Below are 25,458 nucleotides of genomic sequence, written 5' to 3'. Positions count from 1 at the left end.
GATATCACACAGCCAGTAGGTAGCTGAGAGAGAGCATGAAATCAGATCAACATATTTTTTAAAAAATAGATGAGAAAATTGCAAATCAGTAACTAAGACAAGGTCAAAAGTGGCTGTGGAGAAGCTGATTTGATCTGATTTCTTGTCTAGTGCTTTCTGATTCTGCTCCTCACCCTGTCCAAGTGTTACATTTTCTCCAGTAATAAATGGTAACTTCCATTTACTCTGTACAGTTGATCTAAGATACAGTGGTACCTAACCCATGTAAACATTTGAAGATCAAAACTAAAGTTCTGACAATTTTTCAGTGGACTGTTTATTAAGCACTGTAAGTGCTGAGTGTTGTAACGATAATACCTGCTATAAGCAACCAAAGGGCTTCTCTGGTAGCTCAGTGGTAAAGAATTAGCCTGTCAGTGCAGGAAATGCAAGAGACATGGGTTCAGTCTCTGGCTCGGGAAGATCCCCTGGAGTTGGAAATGGCAAACCACTCTAAAATTCCATGGACAGAGGAACCTGGCAGGCTACCGTCCATGGGTGGCAAAGCATCAGAAAGGACTGAGTGACTGAGCACATTATAACCACACTACACAACCAGGGCATTCTGTAACTTATTTAAGCTTTTCCAATCTAAGTTTTTGTAATGAAAAATGTTGAAAGATAATTTTTAAGAGTTTTTCCAGTTTTTGCCTACTTTTCACTTTTATTTTAAAGTACTATCTTGGCTTTATTTAAATGCAGTGTATCATTGAAAGTTCCACAGTGTTGGACTACAACTATAAAGAATATTGATACATTCTATTTATGCCTTCATTTTTGGGGACATCCATACACTTCCCTCAGGCTTTCCAATTATTCTTCCATACACTCCTGAAATAAAACCAAGCATATGGTCGGTTGACTGTGACATTTGCTCCATAGGGCCAGACTAGAAAATCTAAGAAGTCACAATTACTTTGACAGAGCTATATGTCTCATCAAATTGAAACACATGTCTCGCATGCTACTGACTTAAAAGCTGAAACCATAAATAAAGCAAAACCAGTAATCAGCCATCAAGTATTTACTACATGAATATTTTATGTGAATAAGAAATGTGGGTTAAAGCTACACACACATACACACAAACTTTTGCATACATATATGTACATATAACTTATAAAACATACATAAAACACTGTATCTATTACATGCAAATAAGATCTATGACATATGATTAAGGTTATATATAAACATATATAATACCAAGATATATATATATATGATCAATATATATAAACATATCATTGCTATTGTTGTTCAGTCCTAAGTCATCTCCAACTCTTTGAGACCCCATGAACTGCAGCACGCCAGGTTTCCCTGTCCTTTACTATTTCCTGGAGTTTGTTCAAACTCATGTTCATTGAGTCAGTGATGCTATCTAACCATCTCATCCTCTGTCATCCACTTCTCCTCCTGCCTTCAATCTTTCCTAGCATCGGAGTCTTTTCCAGTGAATCAGCTCTTTGAATTAGGTGGCCAAAGTATTGGAGCCTTAGCCTCAGCATCACTCTTTCCAATGAATATTCAGGGTTAATTTCCTTTAGGATTGACTGGTTTGATCTCTGAGCTCTCCAAGGGACTCTCTCTCTCTTGTTTGTTTTTTCTCTTCTTATAAAACTATGTTTTATTTCCAGAAGGATGATATGGAACACAGGGCAAGAAGATGAACACAATAAAATATTCACTAACTGTGATCATAAATTTAAGATCTATATATAAAACTCATATCTTAGACTTATACATATCTTAGATTTATGATATATAAATAATATAAATATATGATATATATATAAATCATATAAATATATTAAGTATATGAATTATTTCATATATGTATATATAAATCTTAGCTTTATGATCACAGGTATTGAATACTTGATGGTGTTCATCTTCTTGCCCTTTGTTCCTTGTCTTCCTTCTGGAAGCAAAACATAATTTTAGATGAAGAGAAAAGCAGTTCCCCTTTCAAGTTCTTGTGATTTAAATGGGGCAGCACCCACTGCCAACTTTCAAGGGTAGACGTGTGCAGCTGTGATGTTATCTCTTGACAAAAGGACTGGTGTGAGTACTGAAAAGATATTATTATGAGTATTGAAAGATATCATGTATACGGATCCATACCATAGAAGATCACATCAAAAATGCCCTTTGAAGATTTTTCAGATAATATTTGAAATTCCACTTCACTCTCCTTTGGTGGCTTCAGTAGAATTTGAAATTAATGGTAGCTGCCAAGTCATTTTGCTTCTCCCTTCACTAGTTTAACAACTAGATGTGACACTGCACCATGTCAGACCTTAATTCCATTCACCTTAAACAGATCCCAAAGTTTAGTCTCTGTAGTTTGTGGTGCCCAGAAATTTAGCTGCTGATCTTTAAATCTGTAGTTTGGACTATCTATATTGAAATTTCTAGGAACTGGATGCAGTTACTAAGTTTGGGTTTTTTGGTATTGTTGTTGCTTTTTTTGTTTTTTTGTGTTTTTTTTGCAGTTAATTAGGTTTGCAATTAACCTGTGGATGGCTTTTACTTATGTTAGAGACAGTTTTGAATGAACACAAAAATTTTTATAGAGAAAATTTGTTCATGTATTTATAAAGATGAGATGAAAGGGATGTATTTATAGAAATGATATTTAATGCTTTTGAAGTTGTATGCTAAGAATTGCAAAGTGATCTATCATCAGAATTCTTCAAGTTATCCATCAGTTGATGACTCAGATTTTTCTTCTAATTTTGCAGAAAGACACCATGGCTTCCCACTCAAAGCCCTAAAATAGCTTCCCATGTTCCTTTCATGTCTAAAATAGTCATTTAAAGCTTGGCTATTCATGGCCTTCCTGATTTCACCTCCTACAAATCCCCCCTCACCCACTAAGTTTTAGTTGTAATAAATTCCAAAAGATTTGCTCCTTGAATACATTAGGCACTGTGGCCACTGTAATTGCTTTTATGCTGCCTATTTCCTGTACTTGGAATGTTTTAGCCTAATGTTTAAATATCACCTTTTCAGTGAAAATCCTTTTCATAACTAATGATTCTCTTCCTTATTGTTGCAACCCAAACTCCCAAACTTGACACTCTCCACCCTCTTATGTTGCTATTCACTTAAATATTTGTATTGTTTACTTACCATTTTACTGTTTGTTTTTTCTCTTTCATTACTAGAATATCAAGTCCATGAAAATGAGTAACCTGTTGAAGGTGTTACAAGTGACAGGAGAGACCAGGACTGCAAATCAAACATCCCCGTTACGTGATCAGTACTCTTAACTACTGTATCTCAAACCACACTCTTCCCTGTTACCTCCCAACATGCCCATTCACTGCCCAACACAACCACTTATTTGTATTGTGCCTCTTTGGTTGTTGCTGTTGTTCAGTTGCTAATCTATGTCCTACTCTTTACGACACCATGACTGCAGCATTCCAGGCTTCTCTGTCCTCCACACCATGACATGGGTAATCATCACTGATTTCTTTCTCTTTCTCTACTAAAAGGAAAGTTCTTGAGTGTACCCTATCTCCTAACATTACATCTGAAATTTAAAAAGTTATAATTTTTTATTTTTTTAAAATAATTTAATTTAACAACGGTGAAAATGTATCATCTATAGAAAGAGATTATTGGTGCTGGTCAGACATAGGAGTGGGGTACTACAAAGCAGGACTTTTCATTTTTCTTCATGTGAGAACTGTGGATTTTATTTTGCAGCTTTTACATGGCTTTGGATCCATCACCTTTCTTTTCTGCCAACCCATTCCATTTAGTAAAGCAAATTAATCCAGCACAGCTGATGGGAAGTTGCGTGTTAAGCGGATTATACTTTTATCACAGGAAATAAAGAAATACAGCTCTGATTATTTATTTTTCTCTCTCTCTACTTGGCTAAGATCAGAGACCAGGGAGGACTGAGCAAGTCACTGCAGAATTTCTATACCTAGGGGAAATTTATCTGACGGGTTACACTAACAGTTCTGATTGTGTATTTGAGTTTGAAGTTTGATTTACTTTTTGGAAGTGCTCTAACTTCTTTTCAGAAAAGAATACATTTGATACCTGCTGTTTCCTGGGGCTACACTCTACCTGGGGATTGAAAGTAACTCTAGCTTCTATTACTTTCAAATGGTGTGCTCATGGGGACACATGCATGTAGGCACACCTCTCAAAACATTAAGATTGAGCTGGAACGTAGAAGGAAAGCTTTTCTTCTATTGCAGCTCTGCAGGAAACCTCCATCTAAGATCACTGACTTGCTTGGCCAGTGGTGCTCAGGTTTGTAAAGGTACAGGAACAGAGGTCGCATTTTCCCAGGCAATTCCTCCTCACAGAGAAACAGAAATTTGTGAACAACATATGTGCAGATTTTGTCGGTTTGTGCGCTAAGGTGGCATGGTCTAGAGGAAGTGCATTTGTCTTTTTCCAGTGTGATCACAATGGTACTCTCTGATTATGATCTCTGAGATTATTTTGCTCTATAGGAGAACACAATGATCTAGCTTGAAGTGTTAAGTCAGCTCCTAGAGAAAGCAGATGAGGCTACTTTTTATTTTTATTTTTTTCCTACCTCAGTCTCAACCCAGACAGAATAGTTTCAGTCAGTAAAACACTCACAAATAAATAGATATGGTTATAGCTCACTTCTTTTTAATGATGTGAGAGAATAATTTTTTTTCTTATATTTTCTTTTTATTTTTTAAAAACCACCTTTAAACCAAGTATTTATGACATGGGCACTTACAGAATATTTAACCAACTGATTTCAAATAAAATATTAATATGTTTTAATTATATAGATTAAGACTTTTTGTCAAGTTCTCAGAAAACTGACCAAGAATAAGATTTATCTGCTGGTACTTTATTGGAGAACATAACTCCAAGGAAGTAGAAAAGAGGGAAAAGGAAATTGACACAGGAAATGAGGGAGAGGAACCATGAAAAAATCTGGATACCATTTGGACCAAACATCAGTGTTGGCTCAATATCAAGGGATTGTCTTTAGATAAACCAAACTACACACTTAGTTCATGTAGCAGCTGTCAAGTAAAGGTTCAATTACTGTTCCTCATGATAGCTCTTGAGACATATACCACTATTTGGGTGATTTTTATGTTTGCAATTCAACAACTTCTTTACACAATCTAATAAAGAAATATAAGCATATTTTGGAGATATTTTGGATTTAATTCCAAACAACAGAGAATAACATGCTAAATTACAAATAACATTTTATATTATAGCAAGTAGCACTGCTATAAAATAGCAAATGCTGTTGGAAAAATGGTGCTGACAGACATGTTTGACACAGGGTTGCCACAAAGCTTCAATATTTAAAGAAGTGCATTTATCTGTGAAGTGCATAAAATGAGGCATACCTATGCTATAAGAATTAGGATTTTGACATTATGGTTTCAGGCAGTAACACAATCACAAGTGTACTTTATATAGTAGTTTCTAATATGAGAATATCAAAGGAAAATTTTTTGAATTGTGCACTGTATTTGAATAAAGATTAAGACATTTTATTTCACATGCATATACCAACTGAATAGATGATGAGGTACCTCTTCTAGACTTGTGCATCTTGTCATCATATGCACAATTTCCACTATTTCCATGTTTTGACATAACCTGTATTTACTTTCTGTTTTGCACTAAAATTGGTGTCTTGACATAGATGTATTTCTTGAGTACAGGTTGAGTGTAAACCATGAACTCCAATAAGTTTGCCATGTAGTCAAGTAAACCATGGAAATAAAGAAGAATTCTAAAAAATTGACTTCCTTGTCTCTTTCACTAATAACCACCCACTATTGAGTCTTCTTTTCTTTGTTGGAACATAAAATAAATATTTTGCACTATCTTGAAAACTTTGTTCTTTTCACATATATGCTGTTATTTGTATAAACTATATTCATTATTTTTCAATTGCTCTATGCTTATTAATAGAGCAATTGAATTAATAAAAATATGGTAACATTGAAATGCATCATAATTTTGTCAGTTGCAATTAATGAAAAATGTTTCTGCCTAAGATATGTTTTACTTGTCACTGTTGTTTTCAAGACACAAATTATGGTTTTAAAGAAAAGTATATGTGTATTGCATTTTAAGACAATCGATTCAAGTGAATGAAGTAATTCATCCATGGGATTTTGCTTCCCATTAGTAAAATGCCCCAGAGAAGGCAATGGCACCCCACTCCAGTACTCTTGCCTGGAAAATCCCATGGACGGAGGAGCCCGGTAGGTTACAGTCCATGGGGTCGCAAAGAGTTGGACACAACTGAGCTTCACTTCACTTTCACTTAGTCTTCACAGCAACTTTAAAAGAATGGTGATTTTTCTCATTTTAGGGAGGATGAAATAGAAATTGAAGAATGAATTACTTTGCCCATGATGTTACTGAGAGTCAGCCGTGGAACTCAATTTCCAGTGTTCTGGTTCTAAATCTGGGGCCTACATACAGTTTTCATTTGCAATAGAGATATTATGTTAATGAGAAAAAAAATGAAGTGAACAAGAATTCTGTGTCAGGAGCAGCAAAGTCGTTTAAATGCAGTGTGACTTACTGTAGAGTTACTTTCAAGGGATTTGTGCTGTTTGACAAGTCAACTCTTTGTTTACAGGAGCAATAGAACATGTATTTACTCTATTAGAAAAATGCAAAATACAAGCAAGTGAAATTTGTGTAGGGTTTGATGACTTTTCAGGGCTCTGAGTCATATCTTATCCCATCCAGCCATGCTCAACTTGGTATATCTAATTAGATAATAAGCATTAAGATATATTTTAGTCCTTTATCACCATGGACATTATAGGATCACATTAACAAAAACACCAAGCAGGTTATTTTATATTTTAATTTTTATTTTGAATAAACACTCCAAGACATTAAGTGATTTTATCTTTAATAGCAGAGTAAATCAGTTCCACAGTAATTATTCAGGGATATTAACTCTAGGAGCAACTCAAAATAAATTTCGGTGTATTTGAAAAATATTTACTGATAAAATCAATTCTTTATTGTTTCACTATTTCCAATAAATCATTAATAGCTCCTTATTGTATAGTATGACATCTAGGCCTAAGACTTTGCCCCCCTTTTTTTTTACTACACTCCAACTTCTGTATACAAATATTAATAGATGCCCTGCAGTTCAGTTATATTACTTATTCAACGAAATAGACCTATGTGTTTTCTAAAGATGCCTTGGTGTGACCCATCAAATTGGATCTCAATTTATCTTATTGATTTTTTTCAGCTTTTCTTTCCTACTCCCACAGTACATCTTATGAACTTCAATAATTAAAAAAAAAATCATTCTCTGCACTCTTCATTTTGAAAATGACTGTGTCTATCTCGGTCCCATTGGATGAGATTTTCCTTCTCTATTTATTAAGTTCTAGCACTAACTTAAATGTCAACTACTAATTATTTCTTCATACATTTCCACCATCTGAGTCATTTTATCCTTTGGGCTTCCTGAGCAATTTGTTCATACAGTATAACAGTAAACAAGTAAAAGAAACAGATGATATTTTCAGAGTGTTTACCATGTTCCAAGCTTAGAGGAGGGAAGGGCAAGAGGAAAGAATGAGAAAAAAATATGAGAATCCTCTAAAGCAAAGACTGGCCCCCTGGATGACAATCTGCAAGGAAATCAGGATCTGAGTTCTTTACCAGCTGAACAATTCTTTAACAACTGGATGAACTTGGTCTCTCTTGGATGCAGATTTATCCCTAAAGCCTCAGACAGGGACACAGATCTGCTGACCCTCAGATCTCAGCACTGTTAAATTCTCAGCAGTGGACTCTGTTGAGCCACACTGCATCCAAACTCTGATCTACAGAGCGCTGAGGCAACAGATTTGTGTTTTGCTTGAGACACTAAATTTGTTACAGCAGCAACAGGGAATTCATACATTCTCACTTCAGAAACCTCCTTGAGCTTTCCAGAACACGCCTTCTTATTTCCAGCTTTCTTACTTTTCTGGTTTCTTTTTTCTGCTTGCAGTTTCCCCCTCTCTTCTCTTTTATATAACTAGTTTTTTCCTAGTACATGTATCCTGTAATTTTCCTAATAGTAAGATTGTGTGAGTTTTACAGCTGCTGGTATCCTAGCATGCAAGTGTCATGATTCACCCTGGAGCTGAGAAGTTAGGTGAATTAGATGTTACTGCTTCCATATAACAATTTACTTGTTGTATAGCCAAGTGTTGATTCTTACAATAGTCCTTTCCCTGATAAATTGGGATTACCTGTTGCTGAATTCAAGTCTGCTGCTGCTGCTGCTAAGTCGCTCCAGTCGTGTCCGACTCTGTGCGACCCCATAGACAGCAGCCCACTAGGCTCCTCTGTCCCTGGGATTCTCCAGGCAAGAACACTGGAGTGGGTTGCCATTTCCTTCTCCAGTGCATGAAAGTGAAAAGTGAAAGTGAAGTCGCTCAGTTGTGCCCAACTCCTAGCGACCCCATGGACTGCAGCCCACCATGCTCCTCCATCCATGGTATTCTCCAGGCAAGAGTACTGGAGTGGGGTGCCATTGCCTTCTCCGGAATTCATGTTTAGACAATTCTGAGTGCAGAGATCATGATTTATTCTTCTATAAATCAGAGAGTGTTTGGTACATAATAACAACTTAATATCTGTTTACCAAACCAAACTTGTATATCGACTTGTTTTACCACTTACAAAGAATATTTATCAATATTATCATAAGCTCATTATGAATTCATTTAACTTTATATTAAGTATCCTTATATGACTGCTTTACAAACAGGTAAGAGGTTAAGTGTCCAAGGTAATGTGAGAGAGAGCTCATTTCACACCAAAGGTTTCTATTCCAAAGACTGTGAAGTCTATGTTATACCTACTCTTCACAGTACGTTCTCAATTTGGAAAGTCTCCCACATGCAACAGATGTCCTCATTAGCTATAAAGATCGGACCCTGATCTGAGACTTGTCATCTGCATCATGGGATTTAAATTATGCACCAAATGGTTCCCTATGCACGATTTGATTGGAGACATGAAAGGTGCAGCAAACAGCCTTACGCTGATGCCTGAGCAGAACTTACACTCTGAAAACTGGAAAACTTGATTGGAATTAACTACTATACTGTGATGAGTCTTCCTTTATAAAATGACTGTCCAGGGAATAAAAAGATTATTCATAAAGAACAAGAGCTCAGTAACTTTATACTATCCTATCAAGTATCCACAGAGCTGCTCACAGGTGAACCAGAATGAATAAAAATAATTAAAGCAACTACTGATAAGTAACAGGTCATTTTCTTTTATGGGATTTGAATGTATTAGATCAGCAATGAGGTGAGATTTTTCCCTGTCTTGGGCAGCACCAGGCAAGTTGTAGCTGGCACGTTCAATTGCAAATGTTTTTCCTGTGAACAGGGCCAATTCTTAGTCTCTGGAAAGATTTTTTCCTCCCCACCTGCTGTGTATTTGGATCTTCTCCATCCTTCAGAAGCTAGGACAAATCGTTTTTCTACCTCACAACCCTCTCAGACTATAAGGTGACATACTCAGTTGAGCCATTTGAAATTGCAGGTAATCATATTTTACTTACAAAAATGACAATTTCATTTTTCAGTATACTTGCTTTGAACTGATCACCTATTATCCTTTATACTTTTTTGAGATGGAAAGGAACTGAAAGTGCTATGGAAGCTATTAAGTAACCAAACAAAAAACTCTAAATTGCAATACATACAGAAAGGTATCTGTATGTATGCATAGACACCCATACATACAGTTTACACAATCTAGTAAGAAAATATACTAAAAAATAAAAGGATAAGAATGTTAAGTGGTCATTGAATGACTGCTGAGTGTTAAACCCCAACTAGGGAATTTAGACACATTCTTTAATTTCATTTGTCAGATTTTAGTTAGGTGTTATTGCACTAAATAAGAGACAAAAGAGAGTCAGAAACTTTAAATCACATCATCACATCCATACAGGTTGTGGATGAGGAGTAGGGCTAATTTTCACATCCAATCCATCTGTCTTGCAAAACCCTCCAAAGAGTGATCTCTCAAGCTTTTTTACCTTCTCTCTTGTTCTTAATAAGCATGGCAGCTTAGGAAGATCAAAGAACCTCAGGAGAGAAGATTTCTAGTTTCCTGAAACAGACTTGGTGGAGAGTCTCTACCGGCCAGGAATACACAACTTGAATTTGTGTGACTAAGAAGTTCTATTGTATTAAGCTATGAAGATTTAGAGTTTTATCTCTTCCTGAGTCTAGTGTTATTCTGAAGAAAACAGTGCTTTGTATTGTGTTCAAATTGCATTCAATTTGTCACCTGGGTGGCAACATCTTTTTTTCAGTTGCCCAGTCATGTCTGACTCTTTGTGACCCCATGGACTGCAGCACGCCAGGTCTCCCTGCCCCTCACCATCTTCCGGAGTTTGCCCAAGTTCATATTCATTGCATCAGTGATACCATCCAGCAATCTCATCCTCTGATGACCCCTTGTCCTTCTGCCCTCAATCTTTACCAGCATCAGGGACTTTTCCAATGAATTGTTTGCATCAGATGACTGAAACAGTGGAGCTTCGAAGGCATCAATTCTTTTGGGGAGACAAACCCTTGAATTAACATGATCTGTTTCTCTATATCGTTTTTGAATGGAAAAACCACAGCAATCTTATGAACCAGAGCAAATGATGTGATAGTGACTCCTCAGAGAACTGGATTAAGAAGGACTCTGAGAATGTATCTGTACACCATTTCTGGTCTACTGCTTTTATTACGCTAAACTGAGTACTTACACACTTAAAACAGAGACTAATTTTCTGGCTTCCTGGTGAGCCTGACAAAGGTGGAGGCTTTTGGGTATTAGTACCAGTGGACCTCACAGATCTTGAGCACCAGTTGGGCTTATAGGCATCAAGGCTGCCTCCCTGTTCCAGCATAAGTCCAGTGGTGTGGCGATCCCAAAGGAGCAGGCTCCAAGTCTGTAAAGGATGGCATTGAGCTCCAAGAGGTTAAAACAAATGGGAGATTTTTGGTTTCTTTCAAGACATGTAAAAATCTTGGACATTATCACTCCCATCCTCATAACAAGAAAATAGCTGAACATATTAAGGAGCAACTCTTCTGCCTTCATCAGAGAACTGAGGTCAAAAGGAAAATCACTGCCCTAAAACTGAAGAGATGGGTGAATAAAGAGAGTCACAGCTTATCTATTCAATTTTTCTATAAAGCCAAAACTATTTTAAAATAGTCTATTATAATAAATGAGAAAACATCCTCAATCTCATTGAGTAGTAAACGGAGGACCTATCATTTATAACTTGGATTCTCTGATCCAGGGTTGCTCACATTGGGTGAGATGAAACACAAAGTCCAATACGATCTTCAGGTTTCTGGCATAGGTGAGATGAATACGAAGGAAAAAGAGAGCAAGTAATTACAGCAGTTAAAATTTTTGAGAGTTTTACTCTTCAAGGTTACTAATTATTCTGCTTGGATTATCTCAATTCAGTATCTTAATTAAGTTTCACAACGACCTTAGAAGGCATGTGCATTTATTCTCCTATTTTACATACAAGGAAACTAAGATTGGGAAAACTTCGAACTTCACTAAGATGACAGAGCCAAAGAGAAGTATAAATAAAATTCAAAACTTGCCAGTGTCACACAATAGCATAGTCTAGTACCATGCATTCAGTTCAGTTCAGATCAGTAGCTCAGTTGTGTCCGACTCTTTGCAACCCCATGAACTGCAGCACGCCAGGCCTCCCTGTCCATCACCAACTCCTGAATCCACCCAGAGTACATCAAGTCGGTGATGCCATCCAACCATCTCATCCCATGTAGTCCCCTTCTCATCCTGCCCTCAATCTTTCCCAGCAGCAGGGTCTTTTCCAATGACTCAGCTCATTGCATCCGGTGGCCAAATTATTGGAGTCTCAGCTTCAACATCAGACCTTCCAATGAACACCCAGGACTGATCTCCTTTAGGATGGACTGGTTGGATCTCCTTGCAGTCCAAGGGACTCTCAAGAGTCTTCTCCAACACCACAGTTCAAAAGCATCAATTCTTCAGCACTCAGCTTTCTTTATAGTCCAACTCTCACATCCATACATGACCACAGGAAAAACCATAGCCTTGACTAGATGGACCTTTGTTGGCAAAGTAATGTCTCTGCTTTTCAATATACTATCTAGGTTGGTCATAACTTTCCTTCCAAGGAGTAAGCGTCTTTTAATTTCATGGCTGCAATCACCATCTGCAATGATTTTCGAGCCCCCCAAAATAAAGTCAGCCACTGTTTCCACTGTTTCCCCGTCTATTCGCCATGAAGTGATAAGACCAAATGCCATAATCTTCATTTTCTGAATGTTGAGCTTTAAGCCAACTTTTTCACTCTCCTCTTTCACTTTCATCAAGAGGCTCTTTTCACTTTCTGCCATAAGGATGGTGTCATCTGCATATCTGAGGTTATTGACATTTCTCCTGGCAATCTTGATTTCAGCTTGTGCTTCTTCCAGCCCAGTGTTTCTCATGATGTACTCTGCATGTAAGTTAAATAAGCAGGGTGACAATATACAGCCTTGACGTACTCCTTTTCCTATTTGGAACCAGTCTGTTGTTCCATGTCCAGTGCTAACTGTTGTTTCCTGACCTGCATACAGGTTTTTCAAGAGGCAGGTCAGGTGGTCTGGTATTCCCATCTCTTTCAGAATTTTCCACAGTTTATTGTGATCCACACAATCAATGGCTTTGACATAGTCAATTTAAGCAGAAACAGATGTTTTTCTGGAACTCTCTTGCTTTTTCCATGATCCAGCGAATGTTGGCAATTTGATCTCTGGTTCCTCTGCCTTTTCTAAAACCAGCTTGAACATCTGGAAGTTCATGGTTCAAGTATTGCTGAAGCCTGGCTTGGAGAATTTTGAGCATTACTTTACTAGAGTGTGAGATGAGTGTTATTGTGCGGTAGTTTGAGCACTCTTTGGCATTGCCTTTCTTTGGGATTGGAATGAAAACTGACATTTTCCAGTCCTGTGGCCACTGCTGAGTTTTCCAAATTTGCAGGCATATTGAGTGCAGCACTTTCACAGCATCGTCTTTCAGGATTTGAAATAGCTCAACTGGAAGTCCATCATCTCCACTAGCTTTGTTCTCAGTGATGCTTCCTAAGGCCCGCTTGACTTCACATTCCAGGATGTCTGGCTCTAGGTGAGTGATCACACCATCACGATTGTGTGATCTCTTCTGCTTCTGTTAGGTCCATACCATTTCTGCCCTTTATCGAGCCCATCTTTGCATGAAATGTTCCCTTGGTATCTCCTATTTTCTTGAAGAGATCTCTAGTCTTTCCCATTCTGTTGTTTTCCTCTATTTCTTTGCATTGATCACTGAGGAAGGCTTTCTCATTTCTCCTTGCTATTCTTTGGAACTCTGCATTCAAATAGGTATATCTTTCCTTTTCTCCTTTGCTTTTCACTTCCCTTCTTTTCACAGCTATTTGTAAGGCCTCCTCAGACAGCTATTTTGCTTTTTTTCATGTCTTTTTCTTGAGGATGGTCTTGATTCCTGTCTCCTGTACAATGTCATGAACCTCCATCCATAGTTCATCAGGCATTCTATCAGGTCTAATCCCTTAAATCTATTTCTCACTTCCACTGTTTAGTTATAAGGGATTTGACTTAGGTCATACCTGAATGGTCTAGTACTTTTGTCCACTTTCTTCAATTTCAGTCTGAATTTGGCAATAAGGAGTTCATGGTCCAAGCCACAGTCAGCTCCCAGTCTTGTTTTTGCTGACTTTATAGAGCTTTTCCGTCTTTGGCTGCAAAGAATATAATCAATATGATTTTTGTGTTGACCATCTGGTGATGTCCATGCGTACAGTCTTCTCTTGTGTTGTTGGAAGAGGGTGTTTGCTATGACCCGTGCATTCTCTTGGTGTAACTCTATTAGCCTTTGCACTGCTTCATTCTGTACTCCAAGGCCAAATTTGCCTTGTTTCTTGACTTCCTACTTTTGCATTCCAGTCCCCTATTATGAAAAAAGACATCTTTTTGGGGTGTTAGTTATACCATGCATACTTTACTCTAAATGAAAATGTCTGAAATTAACATTGAATTTTGCTAATAATTGTAGGAAATTGTTTCAATACATACAGATGCAACCCATTGTTGTAAATCAAGCTCTTCCAAAAGACATACTTCAGTCATGTATTATAAAATTAACTTTATTATCCATTTAGCTACCTATATTATTGCAGTCAACAATGATTCACAGTGCTAAATGTGTACAAGAGCTTTGGATTCATGCTTTTTTTTTTCATTCTACATTTCCTTTCTCCTACAGGAAAAGCCAGATTACATCTTATTAGTAGCCACTGTTGCGCCATGTTTCAGTGTTTAAAATGATGTATAGGACTTAACTCTCCTGTTATATTTAATACTTTACTTTCTATTTATTCTTTTTATTTATTCTTGTTTACTATTACTGACATAATGAATTGCAAAAAATTAAGAACTTGAAGCAACATACTGTAGTTGTGCAGCTCAGAATTCCAGGGGAAGCTCAGTTAGTTATCTTGCTCTGATTTTCACAAGGACAAAATATAGATATGATTTCACATGGGTTCTTAACTGTAGACTCCAAAAGACAACATGCTTTATGCTTATTTGGTTATTACCAAACATCACTTTCCTTGAACTGTAGGGCTGAGGTTCCCATTTTCTTGCTGGCTTTCTGCAAGATCTTTCTCTCAACTGTGTTAGCTACTTTCATTCCTTATCACATTGCCCCTTCCATTTCCAAATTAGTGAGGGTATGTATACTAATTGCTACTCACACTTCTAATTTCGCTGATATATTCTTTCTGTGTGGTGCCACAGAAAGAAGAGGTGCTTCTACCTTGGTTGGAGAAAATTCTGATGAATGTTCTGCAGTTCCATGGATTACATTAGTTTCAGAGACTAATCCAGGATATTTTTTTTCCTTATAAACCCGTAACTTTAATTACATCTGCAAAGTTGCTTTTGTAATAATATAACATTATTACAAATTTTATTACAAATGTAATAATATAAAATTATTACAAATATTATAATGTAATAATATAATATCACATGGTCACAGATTCTAGGGATGAGGGCATTGGCCTTTTTGAGGAGCCATCTTGTCTACCGCAGGAATGTTAGATGTTTTCCTGGAAAGGGATGCTTCACATTTAGAGTGTCATTTCCTACAGAAAGATCATGAACTTGAACACCTTGAAAAGCGGCTGGATGCTTGGCTCATGTCCAAGGTCTGAACAGTTTTATAACTTGAAAACAAATGCAGTGTTTGGCGGAATATGATATGGATAATACCCAGGGCCTATCAGTGGTGTCCACTAAAGAGTTGGAAGCCACAGTTTTCCCCAACACGTCATTAAGTTTCAGAAACAGAAATTTGCAGCCCTTGTTACTTTTCTTCACTGAATGCAATCTGCTTATGAATGTGCAACCTTCTCATGAATAAGCTTGATCAGAAAATTAAAGGCCCCTTGTTATTCAAAATCCAGGCATTAAATTTAAATAGGTTGTTGCAGTGTGTGTGTGGGTGTGTGTGTGTGTGTGTGTGTGTGAACCACGTGTGCATTTGTGCTATAGTTAGTACATTCTTTTCCCTTTCTAGAAGTTTTTCCTCGGCATACCTAATATTTTTCTGTGTTTATTCATTACAGTTGAAAAAAGAAATCAAAGCAGCTGTCAGTCTTATCCAAAAACCTTCTTTGGCAATCACTGGAGTATATCAGTGAGCACACAATGCATAGCTATTTCATTCTGTTTCTTGTGGCTTTGCTCATTGAATTTCTCTATTTTTCATCCACATTTGTGCTCGGAAAAAAGCACTTTATAAATTTTATATTCCCTTTTTTTTTCCTCCTTAACCAATGGTTGCTGGAGTTGATTAAGTATACTTCCAGTGAATAAAGAAAAAAAAAAACATTAAACTTATAGCTAGATGTTCTTTGTTATTACTCTTTCAACTGAATAAAAATATTTTATTTCTACTGTATTGATTTTGACTATTATTTGACTGAAAAAGTAGATAGGTGATTTTTCTAGTGTCAGTCTCACCGTCCTAATGGTGGTTGGTCTCACATGGACAAACCGTAAGCCTCAGGAAAGGTGCATCCTTTTATTATTTTAAATTGGTGTTTTGAGTCATTCATTCATTTCTTACTAAATAATAATTTGACTAACATCAATTTTGTTTCAGAAGTAGTTCTACGTTCTGAGGATACAGCAGGGAACAAAGCAGGCACAAATTCCAATTTTTACAGAGCTTACACTATTGTGGCCGTGGAGAGCATCTCCTCAAAACACCAACAGTGGAACTGTCACATGGATTAGAACTCTTCACATGGATTATCACGTGGATGGTGTTCCCTGGAGGCACACACAGTTGGATCCTTAGTAAGTGCAGACCTTCAATAAGTAAATAAATGATACCATTTGATTCATTTATCCCACAGATATTATTGAATATTTGCCATATATTAGTCTCTGTGCCAGTCACTTGGAACATCAATGAATAAAATAAAGACATTCACTTCAATGAATAAAATAAAGATACCAATTTCACAGATTTTATAATCTAATTAGATGATAGAGACAACAAACATAATGTGAAGTTTAAAAGGTAAATTGCATTTTATATCAGATGTCGCTTGAGAATAATATAGGACAGGATGAAAGAGATGCTGATGCTGGGGGAGTACATTTTTCAATAATAAGTGTAGTAGATTTAGATCCAGTTTAAACAAAACCTCAATTTAATGAGAAAAGTGAAGTATGGATTTAATTAACTACTTTCTGAAAAGGATTCTTAATAAAATCCTCATAACTTCAAAACTCTCTAAATGTCCCTTTTTAAATGCATATTTGTTTAATTTCTTCAATTGCCATACATTTTTCTAGGAACTCCTAGGATATCAAGAAGAATAAAACATAATCTTGAACTTAAGAAACTATAATCAAGTAGCAAGATAATAGTCTTACATATGCAACAAATTAACATATGAGGAAAGTGGTAAATACATATAAATATTGTAGGAATTTTAAATTATGTCATTTCAGACTGCTGCATTGAGTACAATTCCAAGAATGAACTAGCCTTTGAAATATATCTGAAAGAGTAGGTAAGATTTTAATAGGTAAGATTTAATGAAGTGTAGGTAATTTCGTTTTCTATCTCTAAGCATAAGGAAAAGAAAAATAATATCATAAACAAATACCCAAAGACTAACATTGACTCCAAAATATGTAAAAATGTTTTGCTTCATTTGCCAGTATGTCAATCTACTCCTTTTAGCTTCCTCTACTTCTCTCTTAACTTAAATAATGTCATTATAGATCCAGTGGTCCTGACTAGAAATAGCATATTGAATTCTCTGTTTTTCTTCACCATTACCCATGCAATTTATAAATTTCTCCATCTTGAATTCATACCGAGGGCATTCATTCAGTAAATTCTGAGTACCATCTATATGCAAGGATTTGAGCTGGGAGCTAGTAACCCAAGAAAGAATAATACAGCAACCAAGGTTTTCATCCTCCAATCCCAGGGACATTACCTTAAAAAAGGCTCCCATCCCATCTTCCCTAGGAACGATGATCTGATGTCCCTTTCTCCAACATCTTTTATGGAAATCTAACATTTAGGTGTCAGAATGACAGCAATCTCTATAGAATATACATGTAAAAATATTTGCTACAACATGTTTTTATAAATATATTTTTTTAGTTGCACATGAAAGAAATTCAGCTCGAACTAAAAATTTCAGGTTTATTTCTGGATTTAGGTATGGATGAATCATTAGTCAGTCTCTCTCCTTTTTTGCTCTGTTCAACGATGTGCCTATCAAATTCTCACTGAAAAATGAATTATTTTTATCCATTCCTCAGTCAATCATTGTTGCCATGAAGGTAGAAAATTCTCAATGATAGGCATAGTTTACATGCCTACCCTTGGAGCAAAAATCCAGTTATCTTCTGGGGAAAATTTGGATCTCCAAAGGATGACTGCAGTGCAATAATTAGAAGCATAAAAAGGCATAATGGGAGAGTGGGGACAAATGCAGGATAAGCAAAATCAACATATGTCTGCTAAATCTGCTTAAAAACCTAGCATGAGTCATTATTGTCCAGATCCTCGGGTTGGTATGCAAGTCTTTTTATAGATGACACCAGCCAGCCTCAGTAGCTTTTGACTTGGCACATCCCTGTTGAGCAAATGGTACCAAATTAGCATCATTCCCTAAATTTTGTATCAACTCCCCCTCCTCTGCATCTTTGCTATGGTTGTTATCTGATAGCAGAGCTCCCTGTACCATTCCCTTCTAAAGCACTTCTCATATCCATGGAGTAAACTCCCTCATTCTATACAATGAGTCTTTTTTCAAAATACTTTCTTGTCTCTCTCTCCCAAGAAGAATTAAATTGACACCTTTATTCTGATTGTAGTCCCACTTTCTATTGCATCCTGGTCCTAATTATTTTGGTAAATTTCTATTTATATTCCTTTCTGCCTCTTCAACTATCAGTTTCCAACTATCCATTTAAATTAAAGGGTCTGCCCTGTTCATTCCTGCATTTCAAATGCTGAGTATAATAATGTCTGTATATATTAGATTAGTAAATTTGTGTTGAATTAGAAGCAGGGTGAAATAAGAGACATAATTTTAATTTAAAAATCCAACAAAGAGGGACTTACTTTCAGATATTTTTGAACATAAGACTGGATTGAGTTTGTGAAAAAAAAAAAAATAATGTTTTAGATATGGCCTATTGCCAACTCTTGGTAGCAGTGAAATTCATTTATGTTTCTCTAGGTTTGTATCTATTATTTCCTGATGACTAAATACGATATATTTTACTGTTGTGACAGGGTTGTCAAGGGTGATGATAATGGCCTTTTTAAAACATCTGCATTACAAATGGAAATCAATTCCCCTAAAGGTTTCCAAGACTGGCATGAAAACAGACCATCCTGTAGCCAGGTAAGCAGTTATAATCCATCAGTCCACTGACCAAAACCATATTCAAAAAAGGAGCAAAGGCAAACAAACATACCAGATTTTATTTCATAAACTCTAAGTAGTAGGAGAAAGTCTGTGGTAAGTTGTTTCTACTTGGAAATGAGAATGGAACTTTCAGAGAGCTGGGAGACCTAGTGTGGACAGTGGGCAGCAGATTGCTTCCAGGTTGCAATGAATTTGTAAAAGGTTGTCATGTTTCTTCTTATATCACTTACAATATATTGATGTTTGATGTTCAGTGTTTTGTGTTCTATGTTCTATTTAATCCTTCATATTAGGAACATGGGCTTCCCTGGTGGCTCAGTGGTAAAGAATCTGCCCTCAATGCAGGAGATGTGGGATCGATCCTTGGGTAGGGAAGATCCCCTGGAGAAGGGAATGGCAACCCACTCCAGTATTCTTCCCTGGAGAATCCCATGGGCAGAGGAGCTCGGTGGGCTTTAGTTCACAAAGCGAACTGTACCACTGAAGCGACTGAGCATGCACACATTAGGAACAGAGACATGTAAAATAGTAACCAAATGTCACACAGTCAGTGAGTTAAAGCTGTCATATGGAGCCTCTGACTCTCAGGCCCATCTGTATTTTAACTCATAATTCATATCCTGCTTAATTCCTAAAAAGATTTGTAAAAGCTTTCAATAAAATGCATATAAACAAGACAAAACACCAGCATGATGTAGAAGAGAATTTTGCCCATTAATTGGCTTAGTTCATCTTAACACACTCTTCTTGGAGTCTTTCAGGCTACTGGTAAAAGGTTAAAGAGCTTCATTGAGTTCTATGCACACAAGGTATACCCTGGTCTTGTCCACACTGTATTTTGCCTGAAGAGACACAGTATCTAGCTGCTAAGTTCAATTTTTAATCAATGGAATACTCTCTCACTTTGTTCCTAAATATGATGCCTGTATGCATGTAACTGTGTGCATTTCTATGTTCCATAATTAAATCGTAATTAAGCCAAGCCCAAGCTAAATTTGAAGAGATTAAAAATGTCCCTCTTCCCTTCTAGGATTTTTGGCTGGTCTAATATTTAAATTCACATAAGACAGTCAAACAGGAGAACAACAAAATTTTGTACATACAGAAGACCATAAAAACCTGAGACCCAAGGGTAAGTTGGTAACCGAGGCAATTGAAGTTTATATACCATCCTGACCTAAGGAATCTGATAGGAACCTGGGCGTCTAAGGGGAGGAAGATAATTCATAGAATGATAAGAAGAATAGATGTTTGATGATTATGTTTGCCCTGCCATGCAGATGATTCCTTTGAATAAAAAGAAATCTCTGATATCTGATAATAATTCTCTTACTGAGCCAAGGTCCCTACCTAAATTATTTTAAATAGTTAAAGAGGAGGTAAAAGGGTTTTTCTTGAATTTACTGGGTCTTGATTGCCTTCATCTCAAAGCAATCTATATACCACACTGACACATTTTAGGGTGGCTATTCTGCTCCCTTTTAAATATAACTCGAATGCCACATAATACAGTGAAAGAAGATACTTTGGGCCTCAGTTTCTCCAAAGGTACTATAGAGAATAATGGCTTTCTACTTCCAGGAATGAAGATCCTGTGAGCATGAGTTTAGCAGGCACTACACATGTAAGCTGAGTGGCATCTTGGCTTTATCCTTGGTCTTCCTGGGCTTAACCTGTCTCCTTGATCACTGGTGCTAGTGTGATCTTTGTTTAATGCACATCCTTCACTTACTATTGGGGAATATATGCTTTGTTCTCTCTCTTCGTCCTTCTTGCAGTTATTCTCAATAATCTTAGAATAATCTTCTGATAATCTCCTCTAATGATATGTGATGGTTATCAACCTTCTCTAGACCTCCTCACACCAGGCCTCTGTGCTTTCTTTCTTGCCTTTACTCTGAGTCCCATAATTTCCCTCCTTAGTGGCTTTCAGCCCTCTGCACTCCTTCCTACTTGAAATCTCTATTTTTTCAGCTTCTGTGTATTTTCTCCAAGTGAAATAGCTGTGTCTCAGCCCACAGTTTAAAAATCCATAAAGTCTGAGGTAACATGGATGTATTTTTCTATTGAAGGCTTCATCACACAAGTTATTATTTGGGCCTGAAACTCATCTGGCAAACTGGCATACAGGTGAGGAGTTGATGGTCATGTTGTAGACTGAACATGTTCCACTGTGCTTAGCACTGGAGGTAAGGGAGTAATACAGTAGATAAAAAGTATAAAATACAGATAATATATTTTTTGGAAAATTTATAACATATATGGAATACATCTGGTCTTAATGGGGCTTCCCTGATAGCTCAGTTGATAAAGAATCCAGCTGCAATTCAGGACACCCTGGTTTGATTCCTGGGTTGGGAAGATCCATGGGAGAAAGGATAGACTACCCCCTCCAGTATTCTCGGGCTTCCCTTGTGGCTCCGCTGGTAAAGAATCTGCTGGCAATGAGGAAGACCTGAATTTGATCCCTGGGTTGGGAAGATTCCCTGGAGAAGGGAAAGGCTACCCACTTTAGTATTTTGGCCTAGAGAATTCCATGGATTATATACTCCATGGGGTCGCAGAGTCGAACATGACTGAGCAACTTTCATTTCATTAGGTCTTAATGCTGGGCAATTGGAAGGATTTCAGAATTTCAGGGCACAGCCTAACAAGTGTTCAACTTCGTATAGAGTCACTTTTCTTGTTATATCTGTGCCTGGGAACTCCTACATGACAGGAGATATGCAGTCTGTCAAGCAACACTCAGTTCAGTCGCTCAGTCCTGTCTGACTCTTTGTGACCCCATGGACTGCAGCATGCCAGGCTTCCCTGTCCATCACCAACTCCTGGAGCTTACTCAAATTCATGTCCATCGAGTCAGTGATGCCATCCAACCATTTCACATCCTCTGTTGTCCCCTTCTCTTCCTGCTTTCAATTATTCCCAGCATCAGGGTCTTTTCAAATGAGTCAGTTCTTCATATCAAGTGGCCAAGTATTGGAGTTTCAGCTTCAACATCAGACCTTCCAATGACTATTCAGGACTGATTTCCTTTAGGATGGACTGGTTGGATCTCTTTGCTGTCCAAGGGACTCTCAAGAATCTTTTCCACCACCACAGTTCAAAAGCATTAATTCTTTGGCTCTCAGCTTTCTCTATAGCTCAACTCTTACATCCATAGATGACTACTGGAAAAAATATAGCTTTGACTAGACAGACCTTTGTTGGCAAAGTAATGTCTCTGCTTTATAATATGCTGTCTAGGTTGGTCATAACTTTTCTTCCAAGGAGTAAGCATCTTTTAATTTCATTGCTGCAGTTATCATCTGCAGTGATTTTGGAGCCCCCTAAAATAAAGTCTCTCACTGTTTCCATTGTTTCCCCATCTATTTGCCATGAAGTGATGGGACCAGATGCCATGATCTTAGTTTTCTGAATGTTGAGCTTTAAGCCAACTTTTTCACTCTCCTCTTTCACTTTCATCAAGAGACTCTTTAGTTCTTCTTCACTTTCTGCGATAAGGGTGATGTCATCTGCATATCTGAGGTTATTGATGTTTCTTCCGGCAATCTTGATTCCAGCTTGTGCTTCATCCAGTCCAGCATTTCTCTTGATGTACTTGGCATATAGGTTAAATAAGCAGGGCGACAATACTCAGCCTTGACGTATTCCTTTCCCGATTTGGAGCAAGTGTGTTGTTCCATGTCCAGTTCTAACTGTTGCGTCTTACCTGCATACAGATTCCTCAGGAGCCAGGTCAGGTGGTCTGGTATTCCCATCTCTTTCAGAATTTTCCACAGTTTGTTGTGATCCACACAGTCAAAGGCTTTGGTGAACCCTCTTCCTTTTCAGATGATTCAACGGATGTTGGCAATTTTGATCTCTGCTTCCTCTGCCTTTTCTAAATCTAGCTTGAAAATCTGGAAGTTCACGGTTCATGTACTGTTGAACGCGGAAGGCAAAGGAGACAAGAAACATGAAAGGAAAAGGGGAAAAGGAAAGATATACCCATCTGAATGTAGAGTTCCAAAGAATAGCAGGGAGAGATAAGAAAGTCTTCCTCAGTGATCAGTGCAAACTATAGAGGAAAACAATAGAATGGGAAAGACTAGAGATCTATTCAAGACAATTAGGGATACCAAGGGAACATTTCATACAAAGGCGGACTCAATAAAGGACAGAAATGGTATGGACCTAACAGAAGCAGAAGATATTAAGAAGAGGTGGCAAGAATACACAGGAGAACTATACGAACAAGATCTTCATGACCCTGATAACCACAATGCTGTGATCACTCACCTAGAGCCAGACATCCTGGAATGCAAAGTCAAGTGGGCCTTAGGAGGCATCACTAAGAACAAAGCTAGCGGAGGTGATGGGATTCCAGTTGAGCTATTTCAAATCCTGAAATATGATGCTGTGAAAGTGCTGCACTCAATATGCCAGCAAATTTGGAAAACTCAGAAGTGGCCACAGGACTGGAAAAGGTCAGTTTTCATTCCAATCCCAAAGAAAGGCAATGCCAAAGAATATTCAGTCAACCCTGGATTCATATAATTTCTATTAGCAACATTATGTGTACATCTTTACTTATTATTACATTACCCTAGAAAGGGCTGCTTTTGTATTTAAGCAAATAGTTAAGATATGTTTGTGATGGTATGACTTTAAATATAAGCCATATGGATATGTATGCTTTTTGTAGTCACTAGTAACACTATGGAGTAAATGCTTTAAAGTATTTTGTGTGTTTAGAAATAGACACACCATTCTGAAAAGGTCAATGAGTGGAATTGAGAAATACATGTTCAAACTTTTTCTCCCCAAGTGAAAGGATTATATGTGTCTATTAACTATCTATTTACTTTTATTTCTTCCTATAAATGTAGATAAAATATTGATCTGAGAAAGTTTCATTATGATCACAATAAATTTTAGATAACTATCAGCAAACATACAGTAAGTGCCTTACATACGAACCTTAAAGTTGCAGACTTTCAAGAATGTGAACTTAGGTTCACATGTCCAATCACATAAGTTAGTTAATGTGTCTGGCGTACACTGTCACATGGGTGCATCCTCTACAAGTAGTTATGCTTTTGTGTACTTTACTGTACCATACTATAGAGCAGAATAGAACAGTATTTAAAGCCCAAGATTTCTGGAAGCAAGCATAGAAGCAGAAGTGATGTAGCTGGCCCTACTGTACCTTTCAAGGGACCATACTGTAAGATTTTATTTTTTTGTTTTATGCATTATTTGTGTGATAAATATTATAAACCTATTACAGCTATTACTATATAGCTGCCTGTGTTATTTGGATACCTAGGCTGACTTTGTTGGACTTATGAACAAATTAGATTTATGAACACACTCGCAGAATGCAACTCATTCATATGTAGGGAAGTTACAGTATTTGGGGGCTTCCCTGGTGGCTCAGATGGTAAAGAAGCTGCCTGCAGTGCTGGAGACCCAGGTTTGATCCTTGGGTCAGGAAGATCTCCTGAAAAGGAAATGACAACCCACTCCAGTATTCTTGGCTAGAAAATTCCATGGACAGAGGAGCCTGGCAGGCTATAGTCCATGAGGTTGCAAAGAATCGACCGTGACTGAGTGACTAACACAAACTGTATTTTTTTAATTAATTAATTTAATTGGAGGCTAATTACTTTACAATATTGTCATGGTTTTTGCCAAATATCGACATGAATCAGCCATGGGTGTACATGTGTTCCCCATCCAGAACCCCACTTCCACCTCCCTCCCTTCCCCATCCCTCAGGGTCATCCCAGTGCACCAGCCCTGAACACCCTGTCTCATGCATCGAACCTGAACGGGTGATCTGCTTCACATATGATAATACACGTTTCAATGCTACCCTCTCAAATCATCACACCCTCACCTTCTCCCACAGAGTCCAAAAGACTTTACATCTGTGTCTCTTTTGCTGTCTTGCATATAGGGTCATCATTACCATCTTTCTAAATTCCATATATATGCATTAGTATACCGTATTGGTGTTTTTCTTTCTGACTTACTTCAGTCTGTATAATAGGCTCCAGTTCCATCCACCTCATTAGAACTGATTCAAATGCATTTTTTAAATGGCTGAGTAATATTCCATTGTGTATATGTACCACAGCTTTCTTATCCATTTGTCTGCTGATGGACATCTAGGTTGCTACCATGTCCTGGTTATTGTAAACAGTGCTGCAATGAACATTGGGGTACACATGTCTCTTTCATACACACTGTATTTTTAATGAAATTTTTGAAAGAATCTGAAATTTGGGTGGAGATGTACAATACCAAGGGAAAAAGAGATACAGTGTATTTTCAGTCCCCAAAGTGAGAGACTGGTATTCTCCCTG

The sequence above is a fragment of the Bos mutus genome, chromosome 29, assembly GCF_027580195.1.
Source record: "Bos mutus isolate GX-2022 chromosome 29, NWIPB_WYAK_1.1, whole genome shotgun sequence".
NCBI classification, from domain to species: domain Eukaryota; kingdom Metazoa; phylum Chordata; class Mammalia; order Artiodactyla; family Bovidae; genus Bos; species Bos mutus.
This window is presented reverse-complemented; position numbering follows the sequence as displayed.